This window comes from Oryctolagus cuniculus, chromosome 5, assembly GCF_051225735.1.
Source record: "Oryctolagus cuniculus isolate XC-2025 breed Fujian yellow rabbit chromosome 5, ASM5122573v1, whole genome shotgun sequence".
NCBI classification, from domain to species: domain Eukaryota; kingdom Metazoa; phylum Chordata; class Mammalia; order Lagomorpha; family Leporidae; genus Oryctolagus; species Oryctolagus cuniculus.
The window spans coordinates 119,161,644-119,187,601 of NC_142871.1; the positions used below are offsets into that span (position 1 = coordinate 119,161,644).

Consider the following 25,958-nt stretch of genomic DNA (forward strand, 5'->3'; position numbering starts at 1 on the left):
TATCACCATTAGTCTAAATTATTATTTTGGCAGTTCTATTCATTCTCACCTCAGAAAAATTATCCAAGGTGTGTAATATCTCATGTAAACTGAAACCATTATAGTGACACATATCCCCCAAGCACTAGAATCCCTATTTGTTTTCCATGTGAAAAATCAAACAAAACAATGATAGTCATGTAACAAGTGACATTTTCATTCAAGAGAAGTTAACTGTTACAGCTGATGTCTGTTTGTCTGGAAAATCTACTTCCTACAGTCTCAAATTCTAGTAACAGCCTAATAGGGAACATATAATTGAATTATATAATGACATGACAATTTTTTTAAGATTTATTAATTTTAGAGGCAGAGTTAGAGAGAGGGACAGACAGAGAGTGAGGTCTTCCATCTGCTGGTTCACTCCCCAAATGACCACAATGGCTGGAGCTGGGCTTCTTCTGAGTCTCCCACACAGGTGCAGGGGTCCAAGCACCTGGGCCATCTTCCACTGCTTTCCCAGGCCATCAGCAGGGAGCTGGATCAAAAGTGGAACAGTCAGGACTGAAACCAGTGCCCAAATGGGATGCCAGCGCCATAGGCGGATATTTAAACTACTACCCCACAGTGCCAGCCCCAACATGACAATCTTTACAAAAGAGTCTATTGGAAACCAAATTACGCCTGATACCAGGAACGTGTGACAATTTTGCTCTTTACCTTCCTTCTATCTTCTAGACTGGCAAGTTTTGAAAAGGCATGAGATTATAATACAAAAAATGTATAAATCAGACAAACAGTATAGTCTAATAGTGAAAAGGAACAAACACAATACATGAAAATAATAAGACTAATGTAATTTCATAGATAGTATATTTTCTATAGTAATAATTATTAATCATGAAAGTTCATTAAAAACTAATAAAAACTTTAAGCAATTTAGACAATAGACAATATAATAGTGAAACTGAAGATTAGTACAGAAAAAATACAAAAAGAGATAGATAAAGTGTCCAGTTTAGTCACTAATGGGTTCCAAATTACCTCTATGAATTACTAACTGAAGATCACCTGGAAAGAATAGCCCATGGTTATTTATAAGCCACAAATAAATGGAGCAGAATTAGTATAACACAGCTCAGGAAGAAATTTGTGGTCCTGAGACATGGGAACTAGAAAAGGTAAGTGCTGCTAAACAAAACGTTAGGAGGTGTTAGGGCCCTGATCATCAAGATGAAAACACCACAGTTTGGTACACAACTAGATACATAACCAATAATACAACACTTGAATCAATAATTGCTCTGCAACATAGCCCCTCAAGTACATTTCCTTTAACGTGAATACACTTCTCAATGGAGCTGGAGGGTGGAAATTAGAGTAGGGAGAATCTACTGAACTAATATTGATTTGAATTCTGTCATTTTCTAGACTTTGTGCTAAGTGATCTGTATTTCCTACCTTTTTAATCATTTAGAACATAAAGTAAATATTACAACCCATTTTTCAGATGAGAAAGTTCAAGCTCATATTTATGGGCCATCAAAGAAGGAGGTACCTTTCTCTGAAGGGAGGAGAGAACTTTCACTTTGACTATGACCTTGTCTAAAAAAGATCGGAGTTGGTGACCTCAAGAGGCCTCCATAGCCTTGGCAGCTCATGTCAAGAGCCTCGGGTGATTACTGACGTCATAAATACGAGTGTCAATTGTTAAATCAACAACAGGAGTCACTGTGAACTTACTCCCCATGTAGGACCTCTGCCCTTAATATGTTGTACTATGTGAGTTAACGGTAAAACTACTACTCAAACAGTACTCTATACTTTGTATATCTGTGTGGGTACAAACTTGAAATCTTTATTTAGTATACACCAAGTTGATCTTCTGTATATAAAGATAATTGAAAATGAATCTTGATATGAATGGGATGGGAAAGCGAGTGGAAGATGGGATGGTTGCAGGTGGGAGATTATGGGGGGGGAAAGCCGCTATAATCCAGAAGTTGTACTTTGGAAATTTATATTTATTAAATAAAAGTTAAAAACAAATAAATAAATAAATTTCCCAAGATCAAATAAGAAGTAAGTAGACTGTTTGACTCAAAAGTTGTTGCTCTTTTTTACCAGGCTGCTAATTTTTCTTTGTGTTTGGATTTGGAAAAATTATTGCCAACCTATTAATTTACCTCACAGTTTTATCCATGGAGAAGCAGTGTTTCTTCTGTGACAATGCCAGAAGTGTTACAAGCATTTAGCCAGCTTCACAGCAAAAAGAGTAATTGTTTTATGTTCCGTTATTAACACCTGCATTTAGAAATGTAAACCTCAAGCCAGCATTGTGGCGCAGAGGGTTAAGCCACCACTTACAATGCTGGCATCCAATATGAGCACCTGGTTGATTCCTGGAGGCTCCCCTTCCAATTCAATTCCTTGCTAACATGCCTGGGAAACAGCAGCAGACGAACCAAGTACTTAGGACCCTGCCACCCATGTGGGAGACTCAGATGGAGTTTCTGGCTCTGGTCTTCAGCCTGGCCCAGACATAGCCATTGCAGGCATTTGGGGAGTAATCAGTGAATGGAAGCCCATGCTCTTTCTCTCCCTCTCTCTCTGTAACTCTGCCTTTCAAATAAATAAATAAAATCCTTTTTAAAAAATAAATGTAAGCCTTGTTTCTGAATAGCATTAACTGACATAGGTCTAGATTAATGATTTGAATATACAGAATTTTGGTAATAATTATATTAGTTAATTTAATTTTATTTGAAAGACAGACAAAGAGAGGGAGAAGAGGAAGGAGGGTGAGAGAGAGAATCTCCCTTCCACTGCTTCACTCACCAAATGTTCATAACAGGAAGAACAGGGTTAGGCCAGAGTCAGGAACCAGGAACTCCATCCTGGTCTCTGACATAGGTGGCAGGAATCTCAGCACTTAGGTCACGACCTGCTGCCTACCAGGATGTGCATTAACAGAAAGCTGGATCAGAAGTACAGCAGTCAGAACTACATCAGGCACTCCAAGAAGGGATGTGGATGTCCTAAGAGTGACTTCAGCCCCTGTGCCAAACACCTGCTCCAGTAACCATCATAAATTAAAGAAACTCTGAAGAGGAATAAATAGCCAAGGACAATAACTTTCCTTAAAAATAGAAAAAGTAAACATAGAAAGGAGAAGTGGCATTTCTACCAAGAGATTGAGCAGGGAATGAAATGTAAGCTCCAGGTCTTCAGTGATTCTAACTCTAGGACCATTCTCCAGAGAATGATCTGTAGGGCTCACTGCTCTGAGCAAATCTCTCCACAGACAACTCTGCTTCTTGTTCCTTACTCAGTTTCTTTCCTTTCTTAAAATAGCTCAGCTTGTCTTTGAAATATTTTTGACATTAAAATGCCATTCTATCTTTCCTCTTGCCTTTTCTCCAAACAGCAGTCCATAATTACTCTCTCCGCCACCACCCATAAACCCCTAAAATGTCTGCATGTATAATGTATCATGCATGTGTTCAACAGAATATGTTTTTTCTGTATAGAGAAAGCCTTGGAAATCCAACAAAGTCTTCAAGTTTCTATAACAGAATTTTAAACACGGTATCTTTTTTTCTGTGTTTAATATTGACCTCAGGCATCTGCTGTGGCTTTAAAGACTACAAAATTATTATTCAATTTACATTCTTAGGGTTATATGAATGCCAGTTCCTCAGAGGCATTGTGGTTGGCCTGTCCTGGGATACTTGCATTGCCTTATCCCTAGTTCTCTTGCAAACTTAGTCAAGACTTCAAAAGTTCATGATTTTTATTAGCTTTTTGGATGTCATGTTTCATGGAGTGCCTCATCCATGGTCTTGAGTTCTAAAGAATGTGTAGAATTGCTTCTCGGCCTTTTGGCTAAGATCAAGTGTGAAGAATGTGCACAGCCTTTTGGATCATTGACAAAAGGAGCCTAACTTGGGATGTTATGTCACTTGGAAAAATTCCAGATAGAGGAGTCTATCACAATGATAATATAATATGAAGTTATTTACCAAAAAAAAAGCATATAAGATAAATACCCAGTATGGATATCAGGATGGATTAGGCCTGCATGCCAAAGAAAGAAAACTACTTTGCAGTAGGAAAATTATTTTTGCATTATTTTGTATTATATCTGTGAGCTCACCTACTGCATTTCCCTCCTATTCAGCTGATAATTTCATACACTTTTATGAAGGGCAATTCCAGACTCCATTATTGTTCCAAGCTCTGACATTCTCGTAGAAAATGAAAAACTGCCATAACCTTCCCTCCTGCTCATAAAGTCCTAAAAGAGGTGGATCAGACCAGAGAATCCTTTGACTTAAGGTAAATTTTTTTTGTTCTTTTACATAAATCCCCCAGGCAGAAATAAGGAAGAAGTATTTCAAACCCAATTCCAAATATTTCAGTTGGAATTGGTCCCTGAGAATAATGGAGCAGCTGCCAATTAGCATATCTGTAGATCTTCTGGACAAGCTCAGTAATATTTTCATTAATAAGATGACTGAGCAGAGTCCCCCAGCTGTCACCTGGGTCTATAACCTGACAAGAGAATTTTAAAAAATAAAGGATAGACAATTATTATTTTTTAAAATGCCTTCATTCAGTCTAGGCTTAGAGTTCAAACAGTCCATAAAACCCAGCTATCTACCCTAGGTCCTTCACTTTACAGGTAAAGAAACCACAGCCCAAAGTTAGAAGAATGAACTGACTGTGACACCTGAGCAGCACAGTCAGCACTTGCATCCAAGTATCCTGATCACCCATCTAGGGTTCTCACACTGATAAAAAATCATCTCTAATATGCTATTCCACTATTTTCACAGCTTAGAGAATTAACAGGGTTTTCTTTTGTCTTTCACAAGAGTTTAACCAGACCTATTAATCACATATCATTATTTTTTTCAGATATCCACCAAGCATTGGTGGCATAGTGGTGAGCATAGCTGCCTTCCAGATAGCCACTAAAACATCTGTAATGTCATGAAAATACAAACATTGTAGTCCAACCTTAAGGAAGAAATGTTGACATTATCATCATAAGCATTAGTGTATGCTTTCTTAGCAAACTCACATTAAGAAAGTGGACAGTAACAGTAACTAGTTTTGTTGTTTCACATTATTCTATGGCATTCTCATGGAGTTCAGCATGTCCCATTTTATCAGGTCCTCATTTTCATGCACAGCCCTTGATCTTCGATAGGCATTATTTTTCTGTTGAAATAAATTAAATTCTAACATAAGACTTTACTAGGGGGCAACAAAAAAACAAAGCAATGTAGTTAAGAATGCTTGAATACTCTTGAATGTTTGAACATAGGAATAGACAGGAAGGGCCAAACACAGAGCCATGAAAGTTCTCGAAAAAGTCATAAGGTCAGCACCCCAATTTGGGTGTCCATTTCAACCAACCAAGAACAAAATTGAAATTAAGGTAATGAAAGAAAAACTAGTAGTTGATGCAAGCTACAGTGTTTTATACTAACACAGAAAGCCTTTGCAAAGAAAATAAAGGGATTGAAGGCAAATCAATGAAGGATACCCAAACTTAAGTCAAGAAGAGCCTTGTATCCTAGACAGTCATAAAGTGGTTATCTGTCCAGAGTTAACCTGGGCACATTGAGTAGCTATTGCTTCCTACTGCTAGAAAGCCTCTTAGAAGAGAAAAAAGCCAGCCCACCACAGTATTCACCTGTGACATCAAGAATAGTTCCAGCTATAAAGTTCCAGTATTCCTAGGACATCTACAATATAGGCTGGGATCAAAAAAGGTCAGTACCAGAGATGGTCTTTCTGAGATGCTTAAAGAAAGAGTGGCATTAGGTAGAAGAAGAACAAGAATACACATAGTGGCACATACTAGAAGAAAGCACCCATTTGGGCAGCAGATTTCAAAGGAAATTTGGGAAGTATTTACTGTATATAATATGAAGTGTACAAATACCTTAAATGAATTTAACTGTACTAGTTTCTTGTGATGTTTAGGGAAAAAGGAAAATCAGGAATCATCACTTTTCCAAAAGAGAATGTACTATTTAGTATCTCTTTGGTTTCATTTAAATTTCTTCTTATGCTCTGCAGTTTAGTTCTAAAGCCTGTGCAGTCTTATTAGCAAACTCAATCTTCTGACTCTACGGACATTTCCCATCATTCACTCCAAGCTGAAATGCTCTTATTTGTACATGTCAGAGTAGACAGAACTTTTCATGTGTAAAAAAAAAAATTTGTGGGGAGTGGGGAGAGCTTCGGTGTAGTAAGCTAAGCCTCCACCTGCAGTGCTGGCATCCCATATGGGCACCAATTCACTTTCTGGCTACTCCTCTTCCTATCCAGCTCTATGCTTATCACCTGGGAAAACAGTGGACGGTAGCCCAAGTGTTTGGGCCCCTGCACTCATGTGGGAGATCCAGAGGAAGCTCGGGGCTCCTGGCTTTGGATAAGCCCAGCTCCGGTTGTTGCAACCATTTAGGGAGTGAATCAACAGATGAAAGACCTTTCTGTCTCTCCCTCCCTCTGTCTGTAACCCTACCTCTCAAATAAACAAACAAAATCTTTTTTTTTTCTTTTTTAAAAGATGCACTTGTGGGGCCGACACTGTGGCACAGCAGGTTAACGCCCTGGCCCGAAGCACGGGCATCCTATATGGGCACCTGCTCCACTTCCCATCCAGCTCTCTACTATGGCCTGTGAAAGCAGTGGAAGATTGCCCAAGTCCTTGGGCCCCTGCACCTGCATGGGAGACCCAGAAAAATCTCCTGGCTCCTGGCTTCAGATCGGTGCAGCTCCAGCCTTTGCGGCCAGTTGGGGAGTGAGCCATCAGATGGCTCTCTCTCTCTGCCTCTCCTAGCTCTGTGTAACTCTGACTTTCAAATAAATAAATAAATCTTAAAAAAAAAAAAAAGATGCACTTGTACCTATAGGATAGAAAGTCTAAAATATTCTATGAATGTCATAGAAAAACGACAAAATTATAATGTGATATGACAAATATTACCAAAAGCTAAAGGAACAAAATATGCACAAAACATCAGCTATTTTACCCTGATACATGTCTTCAGATTAAACAAATAACATCTGAAATTTCTAATCATTTCTGAGCTGCCCTTTGATGACAGACTTCAGAGACTGAATCCATTGGTTTTTTAGTAGCAGAAGGCACTAAGATGCTGTGTTAATGGGAATTGTAAAATGGCCCTTCTTTTAACAACATCCTTTGCTTTTAACTTAGTGCCAAATAAACACAACTCCTGGGATGAAAATTTAATAGCAAAAAAAGGAAAAATTTCCCAACAAACAATAGAAGCATGTAAGGCCCATCAGGAATGGATATATCTCTGCCACCAGATTGGTAATGAATAAATAGAGCCCACTAATTTTTACTGTGCTCCCAGTAAAACAGACCACACAGGCCTTCTTTTCTGGAGTCTGCAAGTAGGGCTTTAAAATCCATGCATGGCTTTAGCACCTGTAATGACTTAGGATGTTCAGGGATGTCTAGAGGAAAAGGTACTCAGCATTTTCTTACATACACAGTTAAAAAATAATTTCCTCACTGTTAGCTACTGTGACCCAGAGGACAGCTGCAGGCCCAAACACCAGGGGCATTATTCACTTCTCATCTATTATCTACATTAGCTTTCTTTAATGTGGCTCATCAATTACCCCTATATAAATTCATCCTCCAGCCCTAATGATTGATATAAACGTTTTCCATCAGTGATAACATAATTTAGAGCACTAACTTCCTTTCATCTACAATTCTGCATAGGTTTTTGACTTGTACTAAGATCCCACATCACTTTAATTTTTCATATTGAATTCATTTCAAGAGTTGCACCCCCGGAACTCCCTCACATGACATCTCATTTTCAGGACAATCTGTAAACACTATGGCAATCTGTAAGCCTACTTGATAGGAGGCTATGTTTATAGACACCCCAAGGAACTGCTGCTGCTGAAGGGAGAATGTCTCTGACAGTGTTGCTGTCTCCACATCTGTGACAGTTCCTGCTGGTGGCTGTATTTTGACTGATGCTGGTACAAAGCTTCCTTAGATACAACAGAAATCACTCTTTGGTGGATGCTTGAAGAGTCCTACGATCTTTTAATTGTCAGAGAACAAGGTAGGGAACAAAATGTTTGCACAGAGGCAGGAAAACCCCATGTTCCTCCTTCTCCATTCAAAATGTCCCACTGCCGATGAAATATCTAGCTGTGTCCTGTGTTGTTACAGAGTTAGACAGTGAGGAATTTCTGGAGAGCCCATGGATTCGTTCATTTGCCACTTTTGACTTGTAGCTCAGTTCTAAACCTGCAAGTTTTAAAAAAGCAGGGCGTGTCTTTAATGGTTGCAATTTGGAACCAGGACCTTTGTCGTGGGAAAGCCCAATGAAATCACTGGGAGGTGTATATATATGACATATTTAAGTGGGCATGAAACAGTTAAACAGCAAAAGTCTGTCAAGGCATCCAGTGAACAGCTTTTAACCAAGGGCTGCTAATGTCATGGGGGGTTGTTGATAGCAAAACACAGGAAGTCACAATAAAGTAAATTACTTTTGAGTAGTGGGGGGAGACATTCTTTTAACTAGTGCTCAGCCAGAAATTTGTTCTGTTTCCCACTCCCAGAATTGAGGGAAATCTTCAAAACCCTCTCCATTGCTACAACCAAGGAAAGATAGTTAATTCTAGGCAGCTGTAGAATAACCAAACAAGTCCCACATGAGAGACTATTAACTTTTCCAGTATTAGCATGAATCCATAGAGTAGTAGTAGTAAGAGATGGGAAGCTAAATCCAAGAAGGTAAGGATTTTGCACTCCAAATACTAAACTAGGTTGTGGCAGGGAGAGAGACAAAGAATTCTGCGCAAATTCATATATAAGTACAAGTGTACTTCAAAAAGTTCACAGAAACGGAGCTATAAAACATTATTTTGGTGCCAAAAATTTTGAAATTCATACATACAAAGAGTCTTCACAAAGTTCATGGAAAACACATAGTTGGAAAAAAATCCAAAGATTTCAAAGTGTTTTTTTTAACTTTTATTTAATGAATATAAATTTCCAAAGTACAGCTTATGGATTACAATGGCGTCCCCACAATATCGTTTTGGCAACAAAACAAACTCATCTTTGATTCCATTTTTCAGTGAATGTTTTGAAGTGCCCTATGATGACAGAAATAAGTGACAAGGCCTATATGGGCCACTCTAAGATGGAATCCAGCAACATGGAAAGGTATGAAATGGACACCAGGCTCATTAGACAAAAACAAATGTCCAGACTTGTTCCATGGCAGTGACTTTCCCCTGGCCACACACTGTTCTCCCTGGGTTTGGTGAGAAGAAATTGAGAAATAACATAGAACTACATTATGACTACTTCCAAATAGTACTAAGAGTTTTTTTCATCTATAACCGTTTTTAATATCAAGATATAGCACACATCATTCTATTATGAGCATGCAATTTTTCTTAATCGTTTGCATCTTTCTAAAGCACTTTTTTTTTTAAGATTTATTTATTTATTTGAAAGGCAGAGTTACAGAGAGGCAGAGGCAGAGAAAGAGAAAAACATCTTCCATTCGCTGGTTCATTACCCAAATGGCCGCAACAGCCAGAGCTGATCTGAAGCCAGGAGCTTGGGGCTTCCTCCAGGTCTCCCACTCAGGTGCAGGGGCCCAAGGACTTGGACCACGCCAGCCCCTACAAAGCACTTTTATAAGTATTTAAAATAAACCCATCTGATCATTTTTAAAGAGAGGAAACTTTACCAAAAGTTCCCAAATTATGTTTTCACTCATGATCTTTATGTCTGGGGCTGGCGCTATGGCGCAGTGGGTAAAGCTGCCGCCTGCAGTGTCAGCATCCTATTTGGGCGCGGGTTTGAGTCAAGGCTGCTCCACTTCCAATCCAGCTCTCTGCTATGGCCTGGGAAACAAGCAGAAGATGGCCTAAGTCCTTGGGTCCCTGCACCCATTGGGAGACCCAGAAGAAGCTCCTGGCTCCTGGCTTCGATTGGCCCAGCTCTGGCCATTGAGCCATCTGGAGAGTGAACCAGTGGATGGAGGACCTCTCTGTCAATCTCTGTCTCTGTCTCTCTCTCTCTCTCTCTCTCTCTCTCCCTCTGTGCCTTTCAAATAAATAAATATTTTTTTTAAAAAAGATCATTGTGTCCATTGTAGCATGTTGGACATGTTAGATAAGTAATATCAGATATAGGCCCAGCTCAAGAGGCTTCCATAACCTTGACAGCTCATGACAAGAACCTCGGGTGATTACTGGTGTCATAAATAAGAGTGTCATTGTTAAATCAACAACGGGAGTCACTGTGCACCTACTCCCCACGTAGGATCTCTGTCCTTAATGTGTTGTACTATGCGAATTAATGGTAAACTACTACTCAAACAGTACTTTATACTTTGTGTATCTGTGTGGGTGCAAACTTGAAATCTTTATGTAGTATATACTAAGTTGATCTTCTGTATATAAAGATAATTGAAAATTAATCTTGATGAAGAATGGGATGGTAGAGGGAGTGGGAGATGGGATGGTTGCAGGTGGGAGGGAGGTTATTGGGGGAAAAGCCTCTATAATCCAAAAGTTGTACTTTGGAAATTTATATTTATTAAATAAAAGTTGAAAAAATATACATAGGCCTAGTACTTCATAAATGTTTCTTATATCATTACATTCAGAACATATTATCTCATCTATTACAAATGCATGAGCTCAGCTGTACATACTGAATCTTCAAAGCTGACTGGGATTTTGCATTTAATGTAAAGAAATACGGCATTATTTAAGTATACTGCTCTTATTCACCACTGAGAGCTGCAAAGTTATAAGTTGTAGAAACACAGATCAAATATGTAAATCTCAATTTTCCTCTCTTTAGTAGTGGAAAATTCTCTTTGACAGAAAGAAATGCTTTCTTAACTTTTTAAAACATTTTTATGTAGAAATATTATTGAACTTACACAAGTGTTATAAGAACAACAAACTCCTGCATTCACCCAGCCCCATTTTACCATATTTGTTACTTTCCTTCTTCTCTTTACTTCTCTCATTCTCTCTTGAAATATTTAATAACTGCTGCATGGCCCTCCCCTCTCCCACTCCCTCTCCCATCCTGCCCTTCATCGAGTTTCATTTTCAATTACCTTCATATACTGAAGATCAACTTAGTATATACTAAGCAAGGATTTCAACAGGCTGTACTCACACAACCGCACAAGGTATAGGGTATTGTTTGACTAGTAGTGTTGTTTTTAAGTTTCATAGTAAAACACATTAAGGATAGAGATCCTACGTGGGGAGCATGTACCCAGTGACTCCCGTTGTTGATTTAACAATTGGCACTCTTATTTATGATGTCAGCAATCACCCGAGACTCTTGCTATGAGCTGTCTAGGCTATGGAAGCCCCTTGAGTTCACCAACTCTGAACTTGTTTAGTCAAGGCCGTATCACAGTGGAGGTTCCTTCCTCCCTTCAGAGAAAGGCGCCTCTCTCTTTGATGGCCTGTTCCTTCTGCTGGGGTCTTGTTCACCAAGATCTTTCATTTAGATTGTTTTTTTGCCACTGTGTCATGGCTTTCCATGCCTGTGCCAGCTCCCTGTTAATGTCTTACTTTGCTTGCCTTTCCTTTTTAAAAATATTAATATATTTAATATTTTATATATTTAATATATTTTAACATATTCATTCCTTCTCTGGACAGTTGCTTACCATGCTGTCTGCTTCCTCTGCTCCTAAAATCCTGATGATTAGGTGCCAGATATCAGAGATCTTTCTATCAACTCAGGGTCCTCTCTTCCTCCTGTGCCAGCACCTTTGACTGAATAAACATTTCTTTTATTTTTTTATTTTCTAAAAGATTTTATTTATTTTATTTGAGATGTAGAGTTACAGACAGGGAGAGACAGAGAGAAAGGTCTGCCTTCCGTTGGTTCACTCTCCACATGGCTGCAATGGCCGGAACTGCGCCAATCGAAGCCAGGAGCCAGGCGCTTCTTCTGAGTTTCCCACACGGGTGCAGGGGCTCAAAGACTAGGGCCAACTTCTACTGCTCTCCCAGGCCATAGCAGAGAGCTGGATTGGAAATGGGGCAACTGGTTCTAGAACCAGCGCCCATATGGGATACCGGTACCGCAGGCGGAGGATTAACCTACTGTGCCATGGCGCCGGCCCCAAACATTTCTTTTACACACCAGAGAACTGGAAACATGTGTCCTCTCACCAAACATACACACACACACAGAAATACACACACCATATTCCTTTAAATTTAATCTAACTCATCCTTTCATTATCCACCTAAATTATTGTAGTCAAATTGGTAAATATACATTTTTAATTACAATTCAGAGAACTCTTTCCTGTGGTAGGATGTCTACTGGCAATTAGAAAACTTCCAGAGAGTCAGCTTAAAATCTCTTTTTATATTGCCTGTCACGGGGCTTTCTTCAACCTTCCTTTGCTCAACTAACTCTATGCTGTTCAAACATATTTCAAAGAATTGGTTGAGAAGAATTAAATGAAACAGAATATTAAGGGACAATATAAAGTATAAAAAGCTAAAAATGAAATATCGTTTTTATTATAGTTTTCAAGATTTTCTTCACGTTCATTTAAGGCTCCAATCATGCACTAGATCTACAAAAAGCAATTGGAAGAAAAGGACAGTGTCTCAACAAAATTTTAAGATACTGAAAGTACATTTGATTTCCTCCAGGTACAGCCTAGAAGCCCTGCATCTGACAATGATGATCTGTCTGGTTTAGGAACTCACTGAAAGGAGAAAACGAGAAGAAAGAAACAGAGAATCATGTATGTATATATATAAAGATATATACATATGGTTGGCCTTGACTTCACTTTTTTAAATGTCTCTCAAAAGGAGGAGGAGGAGGAGGAGGAGGGGGTAGAGTAGGAAGAGACTATAAAATAGACTATTCCTAGGTCTGGCAGTTCTGACTCAACACTCTGAGGATTTCTTATATAAAGGACCCAACTCTACCATCACTTCTACAGTATTCTTTATGACCCGCGTCTTTTGATAAACGTGGAATGTTAAGTTGCTTGTTTTTCTTCTCTAAACAAAGAGCCCAAATGCATTGCTTTTGCTTTGCTTTCTTTAATGCCACTATTGTGAGGGGATTCACTAAGCAAGCTAGGGGAATAGCATGTGGATATTGAATACAAAGAGGCAGCAGGTTCCAAATACAGCCTCCAAAAGACGAGGCTGTCCCCACACTCTGCATGGGATGGAATGAAACTGTGTTTTGTCCAAAATTAAAAAGCCTGACCTGCGGGTCCTTAGAGGAGAAAAAGATTTCCTGAGAAGGTGACATCTGGATTCTCTCCTGGCTTCTGCTACTACTGCTGTTCTTACCATCATTTTGTATATTCCTATGTTTCTGCTGCAACTGTCAGAATTTACAGTTTGAATACATTTTATCCTTCCCTCTTGCACAAAATAGTTTAGGGGAAGGGGAAGCTTATGATTTCTAAACGGATATAGCCATCTTATTTTAAAAGGGTTTAAAGGTCCCACCATTTCTTCAAGAAATTTTAATAACCATATAGAAATAGCCAGCTGGCTAATCCTGAGAATATCCCTCCTCCCTGTTCATTTTATAGAAAGATCCTGTGGTCAGGAAATATAAAGCTTTCAACACATTGACCACAGCTAGGATTATAGCCTCATATGGTAGAGTTTTTCTCACTGTCTTTTTCTGGGTGTCGGCAATATCCAGCCAACCCTCTCACGGGTGTTGAAGTCACCTTCACCCTTCTCACCAGGGAGAACTTCAAGATTGACTGCACTAATGAGGGAGTCTGGGATTGAGACATTACATGTAAATCCATCAGTGTGATTAAACTTAGCATGCACACTGTGTGTGCACAGTAGTTTCAAAGAGCCTGGCTATTAAATGGCTTCATATTTTTATACCTTTTGGCACCTTCATAAAAGGACTTAAGGAAACAGCATATTTCCTCTGCTGCTACAGATGGACTAAGGCAAATCTATGCTAAGAAGCTATAAAATAATGTGAAGCATCTTAGCCTTATTGATGAATTGATTCAGTAGCTCTACAGAATACTCAAATTTATGGAAATATTTATTAGTAAGATTATTTCATATGTATAGGCAGACACATGGTGAAAAAATATAGGAAGTTACAAATTAAGTAAATTCCCCTTAATTCAGACTCATATAAATTGAAATTTCTACTCTACCAAAAGTCTGAGTAAACAGATTTGCCTTCACCATATATATGAAGAAAAGACCTACTAAACAAATCACCAGCATAAACAAAGATTACAAGGATAAGATATAAACTATTTATGAAAATACACTGTTTTTAATACCCTCACTGTACTTGAAGAGTATTCCTTTACACACTAATAATTAAGAGTATAATTACTAAGTATTCTTATGTATTAATCAAAGTATACATCCAGAGTCCTATAAAAGAAGTCTTACTGCAATTCCATTTCTTTCAGAGACTTGAAAGAGAAAGCTGCATCCCTTTTAAATATTCTACAGTTCAATCTTCTCACAAATGTATGCCCATCTTTGTCTAGCTAATGTAAATTAATAAGTTGTCAAAAGATAAAGAAAGCTATACTGAATAAATATGCTTCAATTTTGCTTTTCAAATACTTTAACAAAGCTCAGTGTTTGCATATCTGTATGATGTGTAGGGACATATTATGTGAGGAATTAAAAAGTTTGTGAAAAATGGAATTACGTGACAGGCTTATTTTGTAGTAAAAGGATTTGAAACACATGCTTATTAGGAGTTTTCATAAAGTTTGTGAAAAGTGTATATTACCAAAAACTATAGACTTCAAAAGACTTCAAAATTTTGTGTATCAAAACCTGTATCTTTTAATTTCATTTTCTCACAAACTTTTTGAAGTTCCCTTACATTTATAATGTAAGTGTGACAGTATGGGATGACAGAGCATTGCACTTACCAGATCTGCCACTATCCTGCAAGATGAGCTTGGGTCTAACCTTCCTCACCTGTAAAATCAAGGGAAGTGCTTTGAACGCATCCTACAACTCAAATTTATTGCAAGGATCAAATCAGATGATATCATCTAAACAAATAAAAGTACTTTATAAAATGAAATGCAGGGGCTGAAGGTGTGGCATAGTGGGCTAAGCCTCCGTCTGTGGCACCAGAATCTGATATGGGTGACGGTTCAAGTCCTGGCTGCTCCTCTTCTGATCCAGCTCTCTGCTACGGCCTGGGAAAGCAGTAGAAGATGACCGAAGTCCTTGGGCCCCTGCACCCCTGTGGGAGACCCAAGAGAAGCCCCCGGCTCCTGGCTTCAGATTGGCTCAGCTCCAGCCATTGTGGCCATCTGGGGAGTGAACCAGCAACTGGAAGACCTTTCTCTCTGTCTCTCCCTCTCTCTGCATATGACTCTACCTCTCAAATAAATAAATAAAATCTTTAAAGAAAAATGATGGTGCCATAAAAGGTAGTTTTTTTTTTTAAAATGAAATGCAAATAGGTTACAATTATTTTCTCTATATAATGATCATATTTGATTTAGAAGAAAATGTTGATGAGACATATACTAAAATATTGATATGCATTTTAAGTTCATTTTTTAAAGTTTTTCATTTATTTTCAATTTATGTGAAAAATAAAAAACAGAAATAGAGACAAAGAGAGATTTTTCAACAACTGGTTCACTTCCCAAACAGCCAAGGTTGGGCCACAGCAAATCCAAGAACCCAAAGTTCCATTCAGATCTCCCATGTAAGTCACAAGGACCCAAGTACTTGAGGTGCCACCTACTACTTCCCATTGCATGCATCAGCAGGAAGTTAGATTGGAAATGGAGGAGTTAGGCACTACAACAAGGGATGCAGAGATACCAAACAGTGACTTAACTGATATACCTCACACACACACAATCATTATTACAAAAATTTATGATTATGAAAAATAGAATATGTCTAGGAAACTAGGGTAAATAAGTTGAAACAATCTATAAACATTTATTCTACTTACCACCTAGAATGCAAAGCTATGGAATAAACCACAAGCATTTTAGCAATTTTCAGAAATTTTTTATATTTTAAAATTCTTTGTGATTTGTTGTGTCAATAGGTAGGGTTTAAATGAAAATGTCATAAATGTACTATGTTTGGGAAACATAGGATAGGCCCCTTCTAATGACAGATAAATGATATGGCCAATTCATGACCCTTGCAATTTGGCTAATTTGCTCCAAAGCAGCTGGACATAGTACACAATTATTTGCTGCACTGTGATGCTTCTTGTTTAGCTAACAGCTAATCCTAGATAGATTTGCAAATTCAAGAAGTACATACTTACTTTCATGTACAAAAGACTATAAATTTAACAAGGTAAAGGACCAGCTCTGTCCTGTTGACTGATATATGACTGGATTTTAGAACTCAGTGACTGCTCAGTAACAATCTGTTGAGAGATTGGGTAGAATCTGTTGAATGAACAAGCAACTATTATATATGTTGTGTTTTATGTAAGTTCATCAAGACATGGTCTTTACACTTAAACTTTTTAAAACCAAGTGGCCAAAGAGCCAGACTTTTAAAGAACCACAGGACAATGGAGTAAGTACCATGCTATGAACTAAGGTGCTCTTCCAAGAATATAAAGTGTAGTTTTGCTATCCCACTTGCACATTAGAATCACTTGGGGATCTTCTGAAACAACACCAGTGTCTCAGGTCAAAAAAATCAGAAAGGATGGCATCAGGGTACCACTGTTTTTTAAAACCCTTCCTAGGTGATTCTAATGTGTAGCCATAGCTGAGAATCATGGGCAGGGAAGTTAAAAAGGAAAAATTACAATGGGATGTAAAGGAGTTAGGACAGAAACTTGCCTCAGATGAGGTGATATTTATTCTGAGCCGGTATGTCCTTATGATTCGCCAAGCCTAGAAAACTGTTAGATATCTTCCCCTTCTGTAGTTCCAACAGTGTCTCCTCTCTAGGAAATATGAACTACCTTCCCCCCAAACATTGTTCTTTCCAATACTTTCAAGTCCTAAATCCCAAGGACTTAGAGTGGCATCAGAGTCTTGAGTCCCAGATCACACCTCACTTGGGAGAAAGAGTCAGTATTTCGCCCAGGAGCAAGACTGGAAGAAAATGGCCGGCACTGCGGCTCAATAGGCTAATCCTCCACCTAGCGGCGCCGGCATACCAGGTTCTAGTCCCGGTTGGGGCGCCGGATTCTTTCCCGGTTGCCCCTCTTCCAGGCCAGCTCTCTGCTGTGGCCCGGGAAGGCAGTGGAGGATGGCCCAGGTCCTTGGGCCCTGCACCCCATGGGAGACCAGGAGAAGCACCTGGCTCCTGCCTTCGGATCAGCGCAGCACGCCAGCCGTGGCGGCCATTGGAGGGTGAACCAACGGCAAAAGGAAGACCTTTCTCTCTGTCTCTCTCTCTCTCACTATCCACTCTGCCTGTCAAAAAAGAAAGAAAGGAAGGAAGGAAGGAAGGAAGGAAGGAAGGAAGGAAGGAAGGAAGGAAGGAATACTGGAAGAAAATGGAGAACAAGGAACTTTTGATTCCAAGTGAATGAATTGCCTGACATTACCTCTTTTCATGGAGTCCTTCACATGTGATTGTATCCAAGGGTGCGGAGTTTCAACATTTAATACAGGCTTGCAAAATCTGAGAAGCAAAGGCATTATTTTGATCTGTCATAAGTTTCAATCATGTTTACACTTAGCTAACTTACAAATTTCTATTTTTAATAATACCTGTACAACATGTTCCACACCACTGGATGAGAAACAGTGGTGTTCTTTATTTTATGGTCCTGAACATCCAATCCCAATCAAGTTGGAGGAATGATTTTCATTTTCTTCTTACATATAACACCATGATAGCAGCATAATGCCTACTATAAAGGATCTGTTTTTTAAAATATTGTACTTTAGTCCTACGGGGCGTAAGAATTTTTTAAGGTCTCTTACTTAAGATGGAATGTGGTAATCATTAAAGTTTTGAAAGACCATTTTCCCCGTAAATAAATATATATTTTTACACAATATAAGAAATAGTAATTCCCTGATCTGTTTCTTGACAACTTCACCCAAGATCTTCCTTAATGTTTGTAATGCCTTTGTGTTCAAAGTTAATGCAATGACTTATTTGTACAAAGTGTTATTTTGCCACAAGATGGTACTAAAAGATTTTCAGTTAAAAAAAAGCTAAAGAAAGATATATAGATAACAAATCTGACATTAATATGTAAACTAAAAGTCCAAGCCCTAATATCCATTGTAGAGGAAACAGTACTCTGGACCTGGTTCTGCCAGGAGTTACATGCATGTGGCTGGACATACCATTCTCCAAGCATTCATAAAGTGAAGTGATCAGGCTGAAGATGTTTAAAAAAAATTTCCTTGCTAACATTGTGTGCTGTTTTAAAATCAACATATTAACCTCCGCCTCAAAACATATCCAAAGCAAGCAAGAGAATATCCCAAAGTGAGAAAAAGCTACACATGTCCTAGTGCTTCTAATCTTTTGTAGATGCCAAAATAAAAAAATTGCCTGAAGTTGGATCTCACCATACCTGTGGATAGGCACCTTGACATATCACTCCAAGCATCTTAGCACTGAGGCAGTTATACCTGATCAAATTATGAAGAATCCCAAAATTATACATTTTAAAATTAAAATTATTTCTATATATAACTTTATTTTATATATATATATATATATGTATATGTAATTTTTCATGAGCATAGGGAACCCTAAGGACTTTAATGGTCCCGGAAACTTTTCTACACATCTATTGTTCATCTAAATGAAAGAACCAGAGCACATGTGCCCTCTTTCTCTGTGTGGGGATAAAATGAAGAGGTTGCTAGGCAGATGAAGGCAACAAACAAAAGGTACTGTTTTAGGCCTATAATACTTATTCATGAACAATAAATCAATGAGCAAAAAAAGAGACATGAGTAGAATGACAGGGAATGTCAGACCTAAAGAGAACATACTTTCAAGCCCACTACCAACAGACCCAACAGGTGTATTCAGCTCAAATGCATACTTACAGATCTAACCAGAGCCTCAGAGGATTCATGATCAGTGTTGCCTGTGTAAACTTGGAAAAAGTGATTGTGGGGGTGGCATAGACCCTTCTCTTATGTTAACGAGGTTTTAAAAATCATCTACAGGGTCTATAAACCCTTTGTTATATGCCTTACCTAACCAGGTACCTTCGGACCCTCAGACTTGTCAGTGAATCAGCTGGGTAGAAAAGGAATATACCATGCATTTGATTGGCATGGTGAATTATATTATTAAACCAACTCTGGGTATGGATGATGGCAGGTCCAAAGGAGAATTAAAATCACCCAAGTCTTCCCCACAGCTGAGAAGGGCCACAAAGGACTTAACTGATTATAAGGTTAGAAATTATGTTTTCAAGTTCCCATCTGGAGGCATGTTTGTTTCTTGCTGTGTAAGTTTGCTCCTGAGTTCTTCAATGGCCTGTTTTTGAAAGGGTACGTCTGAAACAAATGCCTCTGTCTTTGGGACTTAAAAAAAAAATCACTGAAAACAATGTAGGGATATAAATGTCTGTGCCCACAGCCAAGATAAAAAATGCAAAGTCTGGGCCACCTTGCCTTTAATTTTCTAACTGCTGTTTTGTAAGGCTGTGTCATGCTTCTCAGTTCAAACACGCTTTGGCTCTTTATTATTCATGGACCTTTTTCTCAGTCAGTGGTGTTGAATAATAAAACAGCCCAGGATCAAATGGGCCAATTCTCCACGCCTGACACCAACTGCTACTGTTCGCTGGGCTCTGCCAAGCGTTGCCTCTGATAATGAGTGGGATTTGGTTAAACAGTAAATTAATGAATAATGAAATATCCAGGTTGATCAGTTAGAGAGCACGCTTGCTTTGCCCTGGGCTAAATGCTTGGGGCAGAAATTACTCTCAAACGGCACTTGCCTGGCTGCTGGTCTGGATAACTATTTTACAGCCTATTGCTTGACAGAATGCTAGGGAGGGGGGAGTCAGTGGGGAAGAGAGAAGGAAGGACAGAGTTATTAACAGCAAAAAAGAGACAGAGAGAGAGGAAGAATAACCTAGTTATCACCTTGTAGGTTTCTAAACGGCATGTGTTAGAACAAAGTCACAAATATGATCTGGAGAAGTCACAGTTCCAAAACTCCCAACACATGTTTAACATCAAGGAGAAATGATGAGTGAAAACAGTCTTCTGTGTGTGCCTGTGCACATATGTGATTAAATGTAGAGCGATTCAACTGCAAACTCATGTTTCCTTCTACACATTCAAGTGATGACATGCAGGGAAGACATCCAGTATCCAGTTGACAGGAAAACTCCACCTTCATTTTAAGGGCTCATGGTCTGGTTCTTAGACAGACCCCCTTCTCCAAATATTTGAACAAAAAAATTAATGGTTTTTCCAAATGATTTCCATTAAGAAAAAGTTTCCTTATAACTGACACTCTGGGAGATGGATGGACGGATAGATGGATGGATGGATGGATGGATGGATAGATAGATAGATAGATAGATACAGTGATACAGCAATACAGTGATACAGTGATGAGATATTTTGTCACTAAACCTTAACTTCACCAAGTTTTAAATTGTCACATAGTTTCATGCACATACCAGAGATCTTCAAAAAGTTCATAGAAAATACCTTTCTTGAAAAAAACTATGCATAGATTTTAAAATCTTCTGCACCAAAATAAATTTATTTTTAAATTCCATCTTCGATGAGCTTTTTGAAGATCTCTGTCTATAGAATAGGTTTGCTCATTTAAGGTCAGAAATATGTCATTTACAAAAAAAAAAGCTTTGGATCATCAAAAACACACAGCACGTACTGAGAAAATGTGTTATTTTACTTTCAGCATTTGCTTTGGAAGTAAATTTCTGTAATTGTTTATCTCTGGAATATCTTATTCTTTCAGATCTTTGATTCCTTTCTATGAACTCAAGGTTATTGGACTTCCCAGTTTTGCACATGGAAGCCTGAACCTTTTTTAATAAATTGATCAACATGCAGTAGGTGTTTGTGTCCTATCAAATTGTTTTAGTTTGGTTTGATTTGGGGTTAGTTTGTTTTCAGGTAAAAGAGAGAGAAATGCTCTCATAAAATTGGTGGAAAAGTGAGAACATGTTCAGAAATCTAATTTAACAGCCTCACAACTGAAAGTGAGTCCAGAACAAGGGGAGGGAGGTGGATGTTATCTCCTTTCCCTGTTGTAGAAGTGACAAACGATAAGATTGTAATTTAAAAAAAAAAAAAAGGTGCCCATAGATGAATAAAGATGGAGAAGAGAGGAGCAACAGGAGTCACCTATAGCTTCAGTGTGCATTATGATGACACTCCATTCATTCTTTGGATCTGCAAAGCAATAAGTCTTAGTAGATGTCATTCTTCTAGTTTTGCCTGCAAAGCAGTGTCCTAGACAAAGATTTAACCTCTCCACATTGATACCCACCCACCTCCAAGAAAAAATAAAATGTTCTAATTGTCTTTATTACTTTCAGACATTGGCCACCAAACACAGATGTTCACTATTGAGAATTAAAGGAAGGGTAAAAGGTCACAGGGACCCAGATCAGCTTGATCCTGCTTTGTGTTATTTGGTCCCATTGTCTTGAATGGGCATTATCTTAGAAGAAAAAAAAGAATATTTAGATTGGACTTAGTAAAAACTAAGAAATCATTCGGTGGACCCATTTTGCTAATAAGTCACAAGTCTATGGCCTTATTTATCACATCTCCAAAAAAAAAAAAAAGAAAACGAAAGAGATTGCATGAAACAACCTATAAAAAAAAAAAAGTAAACCCTGCTTCTGCCTCAAATCTTGATAGTTCCCTATCTTCAAGAATCCCTGCCACAAAGAACTCTACCTTCAAGTCAAAAGCCCTAAAGCCTAAGAAATGGGGGAGAAAAAATCCTTCTCCTTAACATAGGGGTTTCTCATGGCAAAGAAAATTCACACTGATGACCACTGATTCCTGGTGTCTTTCTGTGTGTATGTAGCCTGGATATTGAGAGCTCCCTTATGATGCTACCATGTACACATACACAGCTCTAACTCCAACCTCCCCAAGAGTTATCTCCAAAATCACTTGGCAGAATCATCTTTCAGGGAAGATAACCCATACAGAAAACTCATCCTGGTCCAAAACGGATATTGGGATCTCGAAGTCAGCACTGCCATTTTTTGGTTCACACGTGTGTTCTGTGTTTTTAATGAAGGCTAGCTCATGGAGCGCTGAGGTTCGGATTTAGGCTGGATTGGGTTTTCCGGGCTTTTTCTGTAACGCCTACCTGCCGCTTTACAGACCTAGAACAAGTCCTCGCCCGTTTAGGAGTGAAGTCCAACGCTCGGTAGAAACCACCTAAAATCCGATTTCTTCAGAAAATCACGAGTCCTACTCTCTTTGCCACCCTCCAGCCGCTAGCCGCAATCTGGCGCCTCAGAGCTGCCGGCCTGGGCCTCTACGTGCGATTCCATCGGGACCTCCCCGCTGACACGGTGAGTGCTAGGATTCATCGGTTCCACTCGATCCTCCACCCAGTCCACGCAGCAGATGCGTTACACATAGAGAGTTTCTACCGGGGTAAGGCTCGTCTGACTTACATGCTCAGTCCCAGAGCAGCTCCTCTTCCCACGCCTCTGCACCCCACTGCTCAGATGCCAGCTGCTTCTCTCCAGCCTGTCATGAATGTCTGCACCAAGCAAGACATTTGGCTGTTAAGGGGAGCACACCCTGACCCCCACCCCGGCTTCTACGCATCTATGCCATGGCCATGCCCTCTGCTCCCACTTAAGTAAATGGCTGGGCCAACGATACCAGCCAGTGACACCTGACAGCCACATCTCCGAAACTTCGCTAGCACCTGCGCAAACAGGCACGTCCGGGACGTTAACACCTAGCGGTACAGATGACTGCCAAAGCTGCTTCCCTGCGGCCTGGGCAAGTCACGCTTTGCTAAGGCCACTGGACATTATGCAGCTTTCAAAAAAAAATGTAAAGAGCATTTTTATGCAGAGGCCTCTCTGGGCAGCAGGTGTGACCCCTATTTGGGCCTGGACGCCCTCCCGCCAGCCCCGCACCCCCCCCCCCCCATTTCAGCTCCAGAAGGTTGCGGCCCACTGGAGAGCAGAGAAAAGGCGAAAAGCAGGGGTGGGAAGGAACGAGTAAGTTTCCAACAAGTGGGCGAAAAACCGCCGCCTGACCTTGCCAGCTTGTGACCAGCGTGAAATGTGTTGAACTTGTGTGACAAAACCGCTTTTCTCCATCTCCGTGGATGTCGTTTGCAAAAATAAATTAATAAACGCTACCTGAGCTGCCGCCGCCGCCAGCCGTTTGCAAGCGCCGCTCCCTAACCCCGTGGGCGCTCCCCCGCAACTCCGGCTGACGTACCGCACCCTGGGCAGGTGCGGCGGCTGTGGAGACGCCCTGGGGAGCCTCCGCGCGTGCGTGGGTTCTCGCGCGCGCGCAATTTTATTGACACCCAGCTGGGCAATCCAGGGGAGTGCGCGTAGATGAGGGCTGGCTGCGGGCGCCGGGAGCGTCGACTTTACGCAGGCCCAGACAGCGCGCACGTGGTACGTGCTCCTCGGTAGCGCGCCCACTGCTATGCTGGTGTGGAGTCTGCAAATTACTGTCGGTAGTTGAGCCCTGGAAACCTGGGGCGAGCCAGTGGGAGGGCGCCAACCAGTGACCTGTGGGAAGGGCGTGGAGGGACCCAAGCCGGGCCAGTGGACGCCGAGAGATGTTTGACCTCATCTTAAAGGAAGCCGGTGGGGTTATTTATGAGGCTTGATTTAAAAGTAGAGGCTGCCAGGGAAGTGAAAAAGGAGCTCACCCCGAGCTATGAGAGGAGATACAGACGCAAGAATGCTGTTTATGACCGTATAAATCAACGCAGAGCTTGTGATGGGAAATAGTGAGAGTTTGGGATACAGACAAGGAAACAAAGTAAAGAAGGAAAGATGAGTTTTCGCCCTCCTTTTTCTATGCCACCCCCACCGGCACGCAGTTTCTTCCTTTCCTAGGAGTCCACGATCCAGTGGGGAGGAGGGGAAGCACGCAAGCCCCATCTCAGGGTCGGGGCTGCCTGGATCTTCCCCAAGTTTACACGAGGATCGTTGGAGGACTGGGGAATACACGTGAATAAACAGCTTGGAAGATTTATGGGATGGAGTTCAATTTTATAGGACTATATTTATAGAGCTAGCACTGGCTCACTTATAAATAGATTAATGGGAAGCTAAAATTAATGGACTTGTGAGCTGCACGTTTAATTTCTGAGGCTTCAACATGACAGACAACCCCCTTCCCAAGTCCAAGCGTGGAAAGCAACTCTTGCCCGGGAGCCGTAAGCGCCCTCAGGAAGGGACGTGTCCGTCCGGGTCAGCCACCCTCTGGTGGTTCCTGGTTCTGGCGCCGGGAATCCCTGGGGAGGGAACCCACGGAGCTGTTAATTGCAAATAAAGAAAACTGATGTGGCCTCAAAAAAAAAAAAAAAAAAAGTCTCCTCCTAGCACTACTTTTAATCAGGCTCTTAGTCCACTAATACCTGCTGATGGTGGGTTTCTGGGGTATAGTTAGCGACGCACCTGGGCTGCCAGTCTCAATGGCAGGCAGGGATGGCGAGATACCGAGATACTCAAGGCTCTCTCTCACTGGGCAGGTCAAAGACCCGGAGATTCTAGCTGTAGTTCTTTCCTTATTCCCTCCAAGACTCATAAAACAGTAACAAAGGGACTAAGGAGCTGTGAGAAGCAGCTCCAGGCCCAACTGCAGCTGTGATAAGCTGTCTCCAGCCCCCAACTTCTTTTCCTTCCCTTTTGAATTCTTCCTTCTAGGTCTTTCTTCCAGTTTTTTCCTCAAAGCTAGAGGCCTGCAGGACATTGGGTTTTACCTGATACAAGTAAAACCTTGGACCCTCTTTTTGCCAAATGATGTGGGAGGGGAGTGATGCTCTGGAGTTTACCTGTGAGATAATCTATTGCAAATATGTTTATGCAGGGTTAGTGCTAACCTTCTGCAAAAAAAAAAATTTTATAATAATAACTTGTCATAGGTTATGGAAATAACCCATCAGTCCCTTGGAATAACCCACACTCTGCAAATCAAATGTAAAGGAAACATTGTAATAATCTAGCCAGAGACTAAAATCGGCATATGCGTGCACACACACACACCCACACATATATATATTCTGGCTAATTGGATTGCATGCCCTCATATTCACACTTCCCTTGGTTTTCTTTGCTTCCTTGCTTCTACTTCTCTCTTTTTTTTTTTTTCCTTTTAACTTTTCTTTGGTTCCTTTATTTATAGAACTAGCTGTGATACCAAAATTTTTTCATCAAAAAATAAGACAAGAAGGGGGAAGAAAACCTCACACAAAACAGATTCTATTGGCCTGTCCCTTCTACCTTTCCCTATTGGAAAGTTCAACCAGAAAAGATTGAAATGAAAAACAGAAAATTGGTATAGGGTCATCAAGATTTAACATTTCTGATTCTCATTAAGTGTATATACATGTTGCTGTTGCTGGGGTTTCTTTGGTTTTGTTTTGGTTTTGTTTTTTAGAGTAAGACTGAGGTAGTTAAGGATCTTAGGAGGTCTATGTTTTACAGATAAAGACCTTGAGGCCCCCAGAGAAGCAGTGACTCATCAAACTGTATGACATCTTGGATGACTTTGCTTTCCTGACCTCAGGGAAGACACCCAAGCCTTGGGATAGAATACAGATTGAGCTGATGTTTGATCTCTGCAGCCCATAACGGCTCGGCTACAGCCCATTAACCCAAGGGAGAAAAGCTGGCTTCCCTAGGCAGTCTCTGAGGTTAAAGTAAGAGACAAATTCCCAAGTCATGTCCACCTCTTTCCTCTTCTTGGTCAAGGGAGCTTTTT

General features: G+C 40.2%; 1 long non-coding RNA gene across 15 annotated transcripts; it reads right to left on the minus strand.

Annotated features, from left to right (window-relative positions):
* Nucleotides 1–320: 320 nt before the first annotated feature.
* Nucleotides 321–24,194, minus strand: LOC108177370 (uncharacterized). 15 transcript variants are annotated; one of them, XR_016234022.1, is made up of 6 exons: nt 23,372–24,185; nt 22,667–22,755; nt 17,606–17,682; nt 14,979–15,027; nt 9,591–9,706; nt 9,050–9,320 (listed from the first exon to the last, which is right to left on the minus strand). It is a non-coding gene; the product is annotated as an uncharacterized LOC108177370 (long non-coding RNA). The 15 variants fall into 15 exon arrangements; XR_016234023.1 differs by lacking the exon at nt 9,591–9,706 and adding an exon at nt 11,721–11,829 and having other exon boundaries at nt 23,372–24,183; XR_016234017.1 differs by having other exon boundaries at nt 9,591–9,696; nt 23,372–24,177.
* Between the last annotated feature and the right edge of the window lie 1,764 nt (nt 24,195–25,958).